A 15,070-nucleotide genomic window follows, 5' to 3' on the forward strand; every position below is an offset into this window, starting at 1 on the left:
CACAGATTGATTCTTATACAAAGAGAGGCGACGGATCGATTTTTTTAATATGTTTTTTTTTTTTTTTCAAACAAAAACAATATTACGGAATCGTCTTGTCAAAATAGTAATATATCCAAAAATTACGAAAATTCATCGAATAGAAAAATTGCTATTGTGTTTAATTTAAAAAAAAAAAAAAGTCTTTCGATATATATTGGACGCCATTACGATGTAATCTAAAATATGTTTCCCTGTTTCTGCACTCTACAAAAATGCAATTTTTCCCAAGTTTCCGTAAAAATTACTTTTAACTATAAATAACTTTCTACTCAATTAATTTTCGTAATTGTTGGATGTATTACTATTTTCGACATGACAATTCAGTAGGTAGTGCTATTTTTGCTAAACAGTGCATATTTTTTAATCGATCTGTCGCCTCTTTTTGAATAAGCAGGCAACCACAATTTTATTCATAAAGAGTGCTAATTCTTATATATTTGAATTTATTTAAAGCACTAAACAGGTTAAAACTGCAAGAGTTATTTCCCTTTGATAATCCGGAATATTTTTTGGTGGGCGAACACCAAGTGAATGTCTTTCATATAACACCGTGTGCTTCTCCGTCTTTTTACAGAATGCGTCTTTAGGTAAGTTTTATTTCTCACTCGACACAAAAGAATCGCAGCAAATGGAGGACTAAATATCGATTTAAATGCGAAATTAGACATTTTCATTCCATTGTTTAGCTCGCTGTTCTCTTTTAAATAAGTGTCATTATCGCGCGTAAGTATTTGTTACGTCATTTACGATTGTTAGTAAATTTCTTCGATTTTTTACTTATATTTTCGTCGTAAGTCGTTTTCTTGTTCGTTATAATTTTGACCGAGTTATATATTTGGGTCTTGTTTCCCTTTGGACAAGTAAAATCAGGAAACAATAGTATAAAATATACTTATAGCAAGCTAGCTGCAGAGAAACGTTTGTGTTTTATTCCGTCGAAGAAATTTGTCAGGATAACAGTGAACCCAACGGTTTCCTGAGATGATTTCAAACAAACGTTTCTTTGTGGCTCTCTTGCCATAATGTGTGTGGGCTTAACTAACAATAACATCGTCAAATCAAGGTCTCAGATTTTCCGACCTTTTCAGAACCAATCCGTTATTTAAGTAATTCAGCTTTATTGTAAAATTATAAACATATATGTATATATAGAGAGAGAATGTATTATAAATTTCAAAATTGCCACGATTAATTAAACTCAATAAAAATATTACATTTTCATCCCAAACAAGGCACATTGCCACTCTGATGTAGGGCGCCTACTATCAGGGACATAATCTTTTCTCCACGTTAAAAAACGACCCTGGTGTCTAACTCTGTCCCGTGGGGAGGCATTGTAAATAGGTACTATCAGGGACATAATCTACAGGGGTACTATGTGGGAAGTTGGGCAGCAAGATTGTCAGTTCACGTTACACTTGAACTTCTGCATGTCAGTACAGTTGAGGAAGCAGGAATCCGAGAGGGAATTCCAAAGTCTAGCGGTTCTGGGGAAGAAACTACTGGAGTAGAAGGCTCTCTTACATCTAGGGATCTCAACTGTGAAGGGGTGGGATTTAGCAGCTTGTCGGGTTTATTTACCTTTCTGAGCATATATACCTTTATTAAACATTCCAAAGTCACAGAATCAGTTATTTCGCGTTCATATTATTTTATTACTGCGTTTTACACGTGTTTCATTGGATGGTGTGAATATACCAAACAAATCATCAGAGAATTACTTTATCCCCCCCCCCCGAGATTGGATTATGAAGGATAAGTAATGTTAAAATGAATTAGAAATTTTCAGTAAGCATAAGAGAAAAAGGATGCTTATGCATCTATGTTACCGCGCTGTTTAAAAATAGTATTGTAGAATTCAATTCAATTTTTACGATATTTTTGTGTAAGTGAAAGAACAGAATAGTTAAAAAAAAAAAAAAAAAAAAACACCCTCCACATGTTAAAAATGGTGTTCTAAATAACGTTATGTCGTCAGAGCAGCAGTGCTGACTGCTGAGCAGCACTGTAACATATGCATTTGCATAAGTACCGAGAAAACAGACTTTTTTTTTTTTTTTTAAATGTTTTCTCTTATGATTACTGAAAGTTTTCACTTTAGCAGTGCTAGTAACTTTAGCACTGCTAGTTTAGCACAGTCTTTAGCACTTTTGCATTATGCGGACGGCGGCCATTTTTAGGAGGCGAACTTCAATTTTCGCGCTTCTACACTGTCAGGACGAAATTTCGGAAATCGTAATATTGAATTTCACATGAAAACAATGATATCTACGTATTCCTCGTATTTTTAAGATGATTATATTAAAAAAATTACGAAAATCGATAAGGTAGAAAAATTTTTATTAAAGAAAATTGAAAAAAAAAATAGAATTTGAAGGAAACTATCGTAAAACGCAGAGTTCAAAAGAGAGGTCATTTTCCGTTTTAACTTAAAAAAGATGACGGCAATTTTTCACCTGCTAACGCGATTTAAGTTGTTTTGTTTAATAATTCAGTAATATTGACTGCATAATTTGGAAGCTACGATTGTAATTTATTAGAATTGACAAAAAAATCAGTTGAAACAATTGTTTTTTATCTTCATTTATCGACTACAAAATGTCGTCCTAATAGTGTAGAAGCGCCCCAATTTCTTCTTGGTCAAATAACACGACAAATAACAAGCAAGAATTTTTTCTGAACAGAAAAATATTTGAAAACCAAAACATTTATTGTATAATTGTAAAAAAAAACATTTAGAGCCTGCATAAGACAATATAATTTTAATAAAACAATTTTTTAATGAAAGAAAGAAACATTGGATTTTTATAAAGTAAATTTTTTTTTTTTTTTTTTTTTTTTTTTTCGAACTAATTAATTTAAATGAAACCTTTTTCCGAATTAAAGCAACATTGGATTTCTTTTTTCCGAAACATTTTTTAGATAGAAGTAAAATTGTCTTCAGTTCTTTGACCGAGAAGCGCCACCTGGCGACAGTTTAGTGAAACGCACCAAAGATGGCCGCCGTCCGCATACTACAGGAGTGCCTATCCTTTTTGATCTAAGGAGGAAAAAACAAAAACCCCAAAAAAAAAAAAAAAAATGTTTTCCTGTAGAACTAGTATGTCTCTGATTTGTTTGGTATATTCATGTCATCCAATAAAACACGTGTAAGACGCAACAATAAAGCAATGTGAATTAAGTGAATACTTATATAACTTGTGGAATGTTTAATATTCTATATTTATATAAAAGTGAGTATGCGTGTGTGTTTATGTGAGAACACCTCTCAACCCATATACTCAATGAATTTTTGGTCTACAGGGTATTCAGACATGTGGAGAACCTTTATAATCCGTTTTCATCTGGAAAAAAAGGCTGCTAAGGGTTAAAAATTGAAAGATGGGTACACGGGGGTTATCGGATTTCACATGACAGATTACTTATATTAAGAATAAGTAGGTTTGAAAACACTTTTTAAAGACGTAGCAAGCTGGCCTAAAGGTTATCGTACTTGACTCACTTTAGGTTTTGGTTTCAGCTCAAGTATTTATTTTTTTTTTACTCACAAGAATACTCGCATGCACATCCACATGTCTCGGTTTCTTTCCATTTTTTTTTTTTTTTTTTTTTTAGGAATTTAATGTTAGGTTTAATACTGGGCAACGCAAGGTATATCTGCTAGTGTATATATATATATAAAGTGAACGTGTCTGTGTACATTTCCCTAAATTCCGCCAATTTTGGGTCTAAACACTTGAAATTTTAGATATAGGTTCCTTGGACATGGATCTAACTTAATAACTTGATTTGAGCCCCAAACAATAAATGTTAACGGGTCATAATAGGGGTCAGAGTTAAAAAAAATTGACTTTTTTTTTGCTCAACATACACCTCCAAACACTCGGGCAACACCGGGCTGAAATGCTAGTATATATATATATATATATATATATATATATAGCTGTGGTTTCCTAGATGTTAATCCGATAAAACTCTGTCATGATCTCGCGGATTTGTCACGTCAGGTACGATTGTTTGTAAATTTCTTCGATTTTACTTATATTTTTCGTCTTAACTCTTTTGTTGTTGTTTTTGTTTTAATTTAGACTGCATTAATATTTGAGTCTTGATTTCCTTTGTTGGCACTTGGATGTCTGTTACCATGCTGAAATAATAACGTTATTATTTAAAAATCTATTCTTAATATCGGGGAGGGGGGGTAACTATTTTTTACTTTCACTTAACAATTTAATAAACACAAACATCGTGAAAACTAAATTGAACTTAAAAATATCATTAAGAAAAGATAGCGTGGTATCATAGATGCACAAGTATCCCTTTGTTAAGAACGTGTCAAAACAGAAAACATAATAGTTTAAAACTTGAATTTCATTTGAAAACACTAAAAAAAGAATAAATAAAAATCAGTACGGTACCATCTCTGCATAGCACCGTTTTTTATTTGTTTATACCAACAATTTCTAGCTACATATCTGCATACATGTTTCGACTAAACCTCAAATGATGAAGTCTTGTCAGACCTAGAATGCAATTAAATGAAGCTTTGGTCAGAACATGTATGCATCTATGTAGCCAGGTATGTTTGTATAATACAATAATACAAATATATTAATAAATCTATATATCTATAAAAGTGGAAATGTCTGTCTGTCTGTGTCTACACTTCCCTACCAAACTACTCTGTCAATTTTCAGTCTACAGACTCGAGATTTGACATAAGGGGTATTGAGATTTGGGAAAATCTTTTTAATCGGTTTTCAGCCAGAAATTTAGTTGTCAAGGGGTCAAAGTTTAAGGATTTTACCTTTGAGAACTCTACCAAACTCCTCCGCCAATTTTGGGTCTAAACACTTGAAAATTTAGATATAGGTTACTTGGACATGGATCTAACTTTATAATTTGATTTGAGCCCAAAACAAATGTTAAGGGGTCATAATTGGAGTCAAAATTGTTTTTAAAAATTTACCTCTGCGGTCTCTACCAAATTACTCAGCCAATTTCTGGTCTAAACATTTGAAATTTTACATAAAGTGTATTCAGACATAGAGCAAGCTTTTTAATCGTTTTTTTGCTGAAAATTTGGCTTCAGAGGGGCCAAAGTTCAAAAGATTTTACTTTTGCAGTCTCTAGCAAACTATTCAGCCAATTTTGAGTCAAAACATTTGAAATTTTACATAAAGGGTATTCAGATATGCAGCAAGCTTTTTAATCAGTTTGTGGGCGAAAATTTGGCTAGCAAGAGGTCAAAGTTTACAGAGTTGACCTTTGCAGACTCTACCAAACTCCTCTGTCAATTTTGGATCTAAACACTTGAAATTTTAGATGTAGGTTACTTGGACATAGGTCAAACATTTTTAATTTAATTTGAGCCAAGACAATAAATGTTAAGGGGTCAAAATTAAAAAAAAAATTTGACGTCTGCAGTCTCTACCAAATTTTCTCTATGGTAGTCAAGGAAGCCTTTTATATAGAAAGGTATTACTGTACATATTCACACTTTTTAATATATACATATGTATATAAAGTTATGAACAGTACATAGGGCCCAAGCAAAGCTGGGCAGAACTGCTAGTGTATTAATAAAAATATATAAGTAGTTAAGCCCCTAAAGTCAGTATACTACGTACTTTTGCATTTATGAACTTAAGACTTCCACAAAGTTTCAGGTGTGCCCGACAGGAAGAACCGGAAACGGTCAACAAGTAGTTTTCTGGATATTAAAACATTTTTTTTCCAAAGTATTACTTAATGAATTTCAGTGGTCGTCACCATTCTTAACATGGGGGAAGGGAGGTTGCAACAATTTCCTTATTTTTGTAATAAGGTTCATCCGGCTGTTCCCGGTTATTCTTGTCATCTGCCGGGCACACCAGAGTAACTTTGTGAAATTTGCAGAAGCACTGTTATAACATTCTATTTACTTGCTCCTGGACTTGCTGTACATATCTTTCTCAACTTACACCAGTGGAACTCTCTGCCGCTTGCCTGTTTCCCACCTAACTACAACTTGGACGTTTTCAAGTCCAACATAAACAAACTCCTGACAAACCGCCCCCTTAAGTAAGACACTCTATCAAAACCCCCAATACTAATGATTACTACGATACTATCTCATTGATTACTGTACATGCAATAACCTTTATCCCTGAGTGGGCTTCGGGCCTTGATAAGTGGTCACCCCCATATAAAAAAAAACAAAAATACTTGTCACGTGATTGATGAGATTTTCAGTGTGTACGTAGTTCTCGTGTCTATGTAACTTTGATAATTAATGATAATAAAAAAAAATAAAAAAGCCGGCCTACTGGTCCCATATTAAAAGACACTTAAAATATATTTCAGAATCGGTAGGGGACGTTTTTATTTTTTTATTTTTATTTTTAATTTTAAATTTTTCTTTTATTTCAAATTTTTAATTTTTATTTTTAATTTTTATTTTATTTTTATTTTTATCGTTTGTTGTAAAGAAATTTAAGGAAATCTCTCCATTACTAATCACGTGACACGTCAGTAAAGAGATGTACAGCTAGTCAGGGAGCAAGTAAGAACGTTATAACGAGAAAGTGAGCCTCCCTTCCTAACAGTTATTAAATTTATTTTTTATCAAATTTTTTCTGCTGATACGATAGTTAAGTTTGTAATCTATGATAATCATCAGAAAAAAGTTTTAAAAAGGTGGGGGGGGGGAACGCATTTACAGAGGGGGGGGGCACTCTCGTACAGGTCCGCAAAAAAATAATAAAATGTAAAAGAAATGGAGTAACCAGTCCCGGAAATGATCGAAGCAGTTTACAATCGGAAAGCCACAAAAAAAAAAAAAAAAATGTAAAAGGGCAGTCGACATTAAACATATGAATGGTTATAGTTACAAAAAAAAAAAAATAGAGCCTCCTAAAAAAAAAAAATTAAAATAATTCCGTTATTATTTAAAAAGCCATTCTTAACAGTGGGAGGGGGGGGGTCTGTACTTTCATATAAAAGTCCAATAAACGAACGATACTGTAAAAAAATTTAAGGTGCTTATTCAAATTGGCACATTGCGGCAGTTAAAACCAAATAAATGCAGAAAAGTCTGCATGATGTACGTATTCATTATAAAACAATATTCTAAAAATCATACAAATTGATCAAGTAGTTTTTTCATTCAAGAAAATCAAATTATACAACTAATCGAGTCGTAGTGTTTTCGTCGACCATGATTAAATCTGGCGAAATAAGGGAGAGACAATTCAAATACAAGTGTTGAAGTAAAAAATCAGCCTTATGTTCAATACCGTTTAGTAGTAGAATCGGTGCAACTTTACTATAGTGTGTCTTCAACAAAATGCATTTCGGAGAAAAACATTATTATACGTGTCATGTCAAAATTAGTATAAATTCCAAAAATCACGAAAAATGTTCCAGTAAATTTTGTCCGACATTTTGAATTACATTCGTCACGTGACAGAAGCGATATAAGTTAATTATCTCCCCTGTCAATTCATTTTGAGTCAGTGTAGTGATTTCGCGCCCTTTCATAGTTGCTGTCGTCTCGTCACATTTTGGCCAAGTAAGCCTCTTGTGAGATGACAACAACTGTGGATGGCAGTAATTGCTGAGAATGCAGCCAGGAGATTCGGAGTTCCGATGCCATCGCGGTTACCACCTGACGAAGGCCAGAGGAATAATTGACCGAAACGTTGTGAAACAACAACTAAGAAAGATGAGGATAATAGTCCGCAATAAATAAATTAATAAATAATATTCATCTCAATAATGAATTCCAATTAAATAATATAAGAAAAAAGGAGTTAGCTCTGTATTGCAAGAAAACCCACATAAGATGTCTATCCATGATTTTGTAAAAGTCTTTTCACTGATATTGACAACTAACAGAAGAATTCAGTAAAAAAATTGAATCATAAGTCTTCAAAAAGTACCTTAGTGACCCCTGAAAATTGAACTTTTTTTAATTTACGGACACATCCTCAAACCCGAGGTTTGATTTATTGTAATGCAGAGTTAACCCCCTTTTCTTTAATGAATGAATTCCAATTAAATAATATATCATTCGGTACGGGCCCGACCATAGAAGATCAGATAATAAATAAACATGGATTTATAAGACCAAAAAATGCAACCTTGATCGCCCTTTGGTTCCAGGTGATGGTTGTCTGGAGATAGCGGTTTCCATCCTACCTAAAACTGGTCAGAGGCTTACTTGGCTATAACGTGGTGAGACAACAACAACTATGGAAGGCAGTAACTGCTGAGAATGCAGTCAGGAGATTCGGAGTTCCTATCCCGTTGCGGTTACCACCTGACGAAGGCTAGAGGAATAATTGACCGAAACGTTGTGAAACAACAAGTCAGAAAGATGAGGATAATAGTCTGCAATAATTAAATTAATAATTAATATTCATCTCTAAAATGGATTCCAGTAAAATAATATATATATATATAGTTTTTAATATATTAGATTAGAAAAGAAAAACGCTTAAATTAGTCATTACCAGGGCTGACAAGAAAATATTCTTTTCATTATTTTGACTCTCGAGTATATATCCGTTAATATCTTATGTTTTTAGATAGTGATGTGGTTCTCGATTGATTAACTGCGCCGGATATATACTGGAGAGTCAAAACAATGATAAAAATATTGTCTTGTCATAGCTCTAATCACACGGTTCATATTGTCAAAATCAGTTGAGCTAAATAAAAAATAAGTAACTCTGGTTCAATATCAAAACTTTAAAAATTGAAAAAACGTAGATCTGACACGTCGGCTCGAATGTGCAATCTTAAGATAACGACGCTGCTACTATAACGTCTGGTCTATGACCGCGTGAGCGAAATTAGATCATTTTTTTATCCTTAAACTAATTCAAGAAAGAACTTTTTTTGCGCATGCATGTTTGGTTAAATTGTCATGAAGGAATGATTTTTTGTTACCCCTCCCAGAAAGTGCCCAGTTGAAAGTGAAGGAATTAATGTTTTTGGCCAATTTTTCAATATTTGTCGTCCGAAGGGTCGAGCTTCAAAATTACATTTTCACCCCAAACAAGGCACATTGCCACTTTGGTGTAGGGGCTACTATCAGGGGAAACATCTACTGGGGTACTATGTAGGGATTAGGGCAGCGAGATGTTGGTTCACGTTGCACTTGAACTTCTAGATGCGCATTTACAGGTCTTAGATATTATGATTTAGTCGGTATATAAAAAGTTCTAAGAAATAGTAACCCTAACACACACACACACACACACACACACCCCGCCCGCCGAGAAGCCTGGCAAAAAAGGCCTTTGCCAGACATACATAAAATGTGCACACACATTTTGCCTTTTATATATATAGATATAGATAAGGCACATTGCCACTTGAAAAGTAGGGAGAATCATGTCTAATAGGGGACTGTGGGGAGGTAAGCAGCAAGATGTTTGTTCACATTATATTTAAACCTCTGCAGTTTAGTACAGTCAGCGTGGCAGGAAACCAGGAGGAAATTCCGAAGTCTAACGGTCTGAGGAAAGAAACTATTAGAGTAGAAGGTTTTCCAGCATTTAGGGACCCCTCAGTATTAAAGAGGTGGGATTTTGCTGCTTGTCTGGTTAGTTGATGGTATGTATGTTGAGGTGGGGCACTCATTTATGAAGGCACTTTCTATTAAAGTAATTGTAAAACATGCAACGTTGCGGTGATGGGACAGAACGTTGCATTCCTCTGCCTGTTCTACAAATATTTTAATGGTGAATGCTCTAACGAACTTCAAGCACTTGTGCCCCCACGACGTGAACACCCTCGACAAACCCAACAGGCTGCAAAATCCCACCCCCACACTGTAGAGATCCCTAGATGTAAAAGATCTTTCTACTCCAGTAGTTTCTTCCCCAGAACTGCTAGACTTTGGAATTCCATTCCAGGTCACTGCTTCCCCAACTCTACTGATGTGCAGAAGTTCAAGTTTTTTTTATTTTTTTTTTTTTTTATTCAATTTTCACCCCAAACAAGGCACAGTGCCACTTTGAAGCAGGGGGCTACTATTAGGGAATTAATTAGCGGGGTCATTATGAAGGGAGAAGAGTAGAAAGATGTTTGTTAACATTACACTTGAACTTCTGCATATCATTGCATTTGGGAAAGCAGAATCCCGGAAGGGAGTTCCAAAGACCCGCAGTTCTGGGGAAGAAACTATTGGAGTAAAAGGCTTTCTTGCACCTAGGGATCTCCACTGTAAAGGGATGAGACTTAGTAGCTTGTCGGGTTTGTCGGGGGTAGTTACGTCGGGGAGGTACAAGTGTTTGCAGTTCGTCAGAGCATTCACCATTAAAGTATTTGTAGAACAGGCAGAGGGATGCAACATCTCGTCGATGGGACAGAGGTTGAAGCCTAGATGACAGTTCAGGACCTATCAGGTTGGCGACTCTTTTTTGAACCCTGTCCAGGAGCGAGAGACAAGCAGCAGATGCACCAGCCCAGATGTGACAACAGTACTCCATACATGGGCGAATGGTTGCCTTATAGAGGTATAGGATACTGGCAGGCGTAAGTAGTTTTCTAGCACGGTAGAGGGAGCCAACCTTCCTTGCAGCAGCCTTGGCAATGCTCTCAATGTATCTATTCCAGTTCATATTCCCTGTAAACTTTAGGCCGAGGAGTTTAAAAGAAGTACTTTCAGGCAATGTGCTCTTGGCCATTGCTATTGGTGGTAGAGAAGGTTTCTTGTAGTTATTGAAGGAAACAAGCTTAGTCTTAGCAGTATTGAATGAGACCAACCATTTTTGTCCCCATTCCACTACGGATTGGAGGTCATCCTCTAGTGTTTCTGCCATTTTCTTGGATATGTGTTCATTTATTTTCCCCTCATATCTGTTATAGAGAGTGGTGTCATCGGCAAATATACCCATCTCCGAAACAATATTATCAGGGAGGTCGTTTATGAATATCAGGAACAATAGAGGTCCAAGGATAGACCTCTGAGGCACTCCCGCATTTATGTCATATTGTTTGGATGTACGTCCGTCGAGGACAACTTTGATTTTTCTATTACTTAAGAAGGATTTAATTACGTTATGAATTCTTCCAGTGATTCCATATGATCTAATTTTCCTTAGAAGACCATCGTGCCATACCCTGTCAAAAGCCTTAGATATATCAAGGGCCACCGCTCTACCCTCCCCTGTTTTATCCAATGAACTGTATATACGTTGAGAAACTACAGTTAAGATATCTGCTGTTGAACGAGCTTGCCTGAATCCATATTGTTTGTCAGTCAGGAGTTTAGCAGCTGTTAGGTGTTGGACTAGGACTTGATTAACTAAGGACTCAAATATTTTGGCGAAAAGCGGGAGGAGGCTAATGGGGCGATAATTTAGTGGGTCAGTTCTTTCACCAGAATTCTTGAAGACTGGTACCACAGAGGCGGTTTTCCAGCAGTCGGGAAAACAAGATTCGTTAAGGCATTTATTGTAAAGTTTGGACAGAACTGGAGCAACCTCGGCAGAGCATTTTTTTAATAGCACAGCCGGGATGAGATCTGGTCCACATGCTTTTGAGGTGTCTAGGTTTTTTATAATAGCATGTACCTGAGAAGTGCAACCTGAACCAAAATCTTGTTGCCCAAATCCCTACATAGTACCCCAGTAGTTGTTGCCCCTGATAGTACACCAAAGTGGCAATGTGCTTTGTTTGAGGTGAAAATGTAAAAAAAAAAAAAGTTTGAGTTACAAATCGAGACTTATTAGATTTGAGTATTTTGGACCTCTTCTAAGAATGAGAAACTTGTGGTAGATGCATCAGCCCAGATGTGACAACAACCTTCTATGCATGGGCAAATTGTATCTTTGTAAAGGTATAAAATGCTCTCTGGTGTTAGTAATTTTCTAGCACGGTAGAGGGAGCCCACCTTCTTTGCAGCAGCCTTGGTAATGTTCTAAATGTATTTGTTCCAATTCATGTTGCCTGTGAATGTGAGGCTAAGGAGTTTTAAAAATTGGCTCTCAGATGGGGTATTATTTATCATGACTATCGGAAGTCGAGAAGGATTTTTGTAGTTGTTAATTAGAATCGTTCATTAATGATCTTCCAAATCACATCCTTACATCATTCTTAGACATTTTTGCTGACGACACTACCATCTATGGTAGCACATCTAAGACAGTAAACGACCAAGTTCTCCAATTCTCTCTCCTCTGATCTTGATCACGTTGTACAATGGGGAAAGGAGTGGCTGGTTACTTTTAATGCATCTAAAACCAAGCTTCTATCTTTACATCATCAACGTTCTGATCCTCATCTGGCATCAATTAAAATGAATGGCTCTCGTCTTGGGGAGGCTTCAAGTTTTGACAGGCTTCTGGGCTTGACCTTTACTCCTGATCTTAAATGGAATACGTACATCAAATCTGTTGCCAAGGCCGCTGGAAAAATGGTCGGATCCTTCTATCGATCCAGTAGATATCTCACTGCTGATGCAATTCTCTATCTATATAAGAGCCAGATACGTCCAAGGATGGAATACTGTTGCCACATATGGGCAGGAGCTGCTAGAAAAGACTTGTCCTGCCTTGATAGGGTTCAAAATAGACTTCATGGCCTGGTGGGAGATGTCGTTTTCTCTTCCTTACAACCTTTATCTCACAGAAGAGATGTTGCAAGTTTGTCTCTGTTTTATCGTTATTTTCATGGAAAGTGTTTGACTGAGCTTCAATCTATGGTCCCCCCTCGCCAAACTTTCACAAGAAACACTAGACTAGCTGAAAACATTACCAATAATTTTCCCCACTCTTTATCTGTGCCTAAACCTAAACATAGATTCCATGATCAAAGCTTCTTTCTTAGAACTGCACGCCTGTGGAATATTCTTCCGTTTTCCTGCTTTCCAGCTGTCTATAATATGGTTGTCTTCAAGTCCAACGTGAACAAGTTTCTGATGAACCGTTCCACTTAAGTTAACAAATTTACCGAACTTCCATTACTATTGATTACTATATTGTCCTTTTGACTACTCTACACTCTTTAACCCTTATCCTTGAGTGGCCGATCGGCCTTGATAAGTGGTGCCGCCTATGTAAAAAAAAAATTTAAAAAAAAAAAAAGCATAATTTTGTTTTTGCAATATATCAAAATCAATTTTATTTCTATTCATCATAACCAGTCTCCATTTTAAGTTTTTAATCGATTGACCTAAAGTGGGCATACCCAGCAAGAATTGATATGACAGCTAATTTTCTAATTTAAAGAGTTTTTTTTTTTCTTATTCCATGCATAATACTAAATTGACTTTTATACCAAATATGCTGAGCATGTCATAATCATAAAAAATATTTTTGATCTACTGCATTGTATGGTGCAAATTCTGATTAGGCACCCATCAAATTTTCAGACTTACATTATCAACTCAGTTTCACTAGAGACTTCCAAAACCATTGTGAGTGTTCCTATTTACTTGCCTCCCCATGAGGACAGACTTAGACACAAGGTCGGTTATTAATGAGGGGAAAATCCAGCTTCCCAAACAGGGGAACTCTGGATAAGAACAAAAATAAAAATTGTCTCCGTCATGAAGGATTTCTCCTCCACTGACCGAGGACAGTAAAGGCAAAGTGTAGCACAGAACAGATACTACACTGTGATTTTGGCCACATAGATTGAAGTCAAGAGTGTTAATGCAATCGGTTGAACAAAAACATAAATTTTTTTTTTATTTATTTTGCCAGTATTTTATTTCACAAAAAAGTGTCGATTTTTTTTTTTTTTTCCTAGTGTTTAAGTTTATTGTTAACTAGCATGGGTGCCCGGGTGTTTGGAGGTGTGTGTTGAGCAAAAAAAAAAAAAAAAAGTGGTAGTAGGAAGGCAGGCTCGAACCCGTACCGCGAAGGAGGAAAATAATGTGAAAAAAAACGTGACGTTTTTGCTGTTACAACCACCACCAAACTGGAAGTGACATAGGTTTAAATTAAGGCTAGACAATCGAAAAAAGGGGATGACTTTCAAAAATATCAGTGAAAAAGCAACCCCGCCCTTAGAACAGTACCCAATTGAGGGTGAAGAAATTAATGTTTTTAGCCAATTTTTTGGTATTTGTCTGTAGAGTCGAACTTCAAAACGACACTGATCTTGTGAAAATCCGTCGCCTCTGTCGAAAGTTTTAGGCAGACATGCAAACATACATACATAGATTTATATATTGGTAGCTCAAATTTTCAACCCAAACCGATTAAAAAGCTGCCTTTCGCGCTCTCCCCCGTTTGTCTGTCTGCCTGTCGCGCTCTCCCCCATTTTCCTGTCTGTCCATCCATCTAGCTCTCCCCCGTTTTCCTGTCTGTCCATCCATCTCTCTCTCCCTCGTTTTCCTCTCCTCACCGTTTTCTCGTCCGTTTCCCTGTCTCGCTCTCCACTGTTTCCCTGTTTGTCCATCCGTCCGTCTTGCACCCCTTGTTTCCCCGCCAGTCTTGCACCCCTTGTTTCCCCGCCAGTCTTGCACCCCTTGTTTCCCCGCCAGTCTTGCACCCCTTGTTTCCCCGCCGCCAGTCTGGCTCTCCCCTTTTTCCCCCCCGCCAGTCTGGCTCTCCCCTTTTTCCCCCCCGCCAGTCTGGCTCTCCCCTTTTTCCCCCCCCGCCAGTCTGGCTCTCCCCTTTTTCCCCCCCCCGCCAGTCTGGCTCTCCCCTTTTTCCCCCCCGCCAGTCTGGCTCTCCCCTTTTTCCCCCCCGCCAGTCTGGCTCTCCCCTTTTTCCCCCCCGCCAGTCTGGCTCTCCCCTTTTTCCTCCCCCGCCAGTCTGGCTCTCCCCTTTTTCCCCCCCGCCAGTCTGGCTCTCCCCTTTTTCCCCCCCGCCAGTCTGGCTCTCCCCTTTTTCCCCCCCGCCAGTCTGGCTCTCCCCTTTTTCCCCCCCGCCAGTCTGGCTCTCCCCTTTTTCCCCCCCGCCAGTCTGGCTCTCCCCTTTTTCCCCCCCGCCAGTCTGGCTCTGCCCTGTTCCCCCCCCCCCCGCCAGTCTGGCTCTGCCCTGTTCCCCCCCCCGCCAGTCTGGCTCTCCCCTGTTCCCCCCCC

At 37.3% G+C, this 15,070-nt stretch overlaps 1 protein-coding gene across 2 annotated transcripts in view; it reads left to right on the forward strand.

Annotated features, from left to right (window-relative positions):
- Positions 1–485: 485 nt before the first annotated feature.
- Positions 486–15,070, forward strand: part of LOC145297797 (ankyrin repeat domain-containing protein 27-like) — a 118,399-nt gene continuing 103,814 nt past the window's right edge. The window contains exon 1 of one of the 2 annotated variants that reach the window (XM_080144083.1): positions 486–629. The gene's annotated coding sequence lies outside the window, so the exon portion shown is untranslated. Of the gene's footprint in view, positions 766–15,070 lie in introns of both variants that reach the window. The other variant, XM_080144085.1, reaches the window with a different exon arrangement.

This window comes from Euprymna scolopes, chromosome 18 (assembly GCF_053919585.1).
Source record: "Euprymna scolopes isolate OS-2025 chromosome 18, ASM5391958v1, whole genome shotgun sequence".
In the NCBI taxonomy this organism is placed as follows: domain Eukaryota; kingdom Metazoa; phylum Mollusca; class Cephalopoda; order Sepiida; family Sepiolidae; genus Euprymna; species Euprymna scolopes.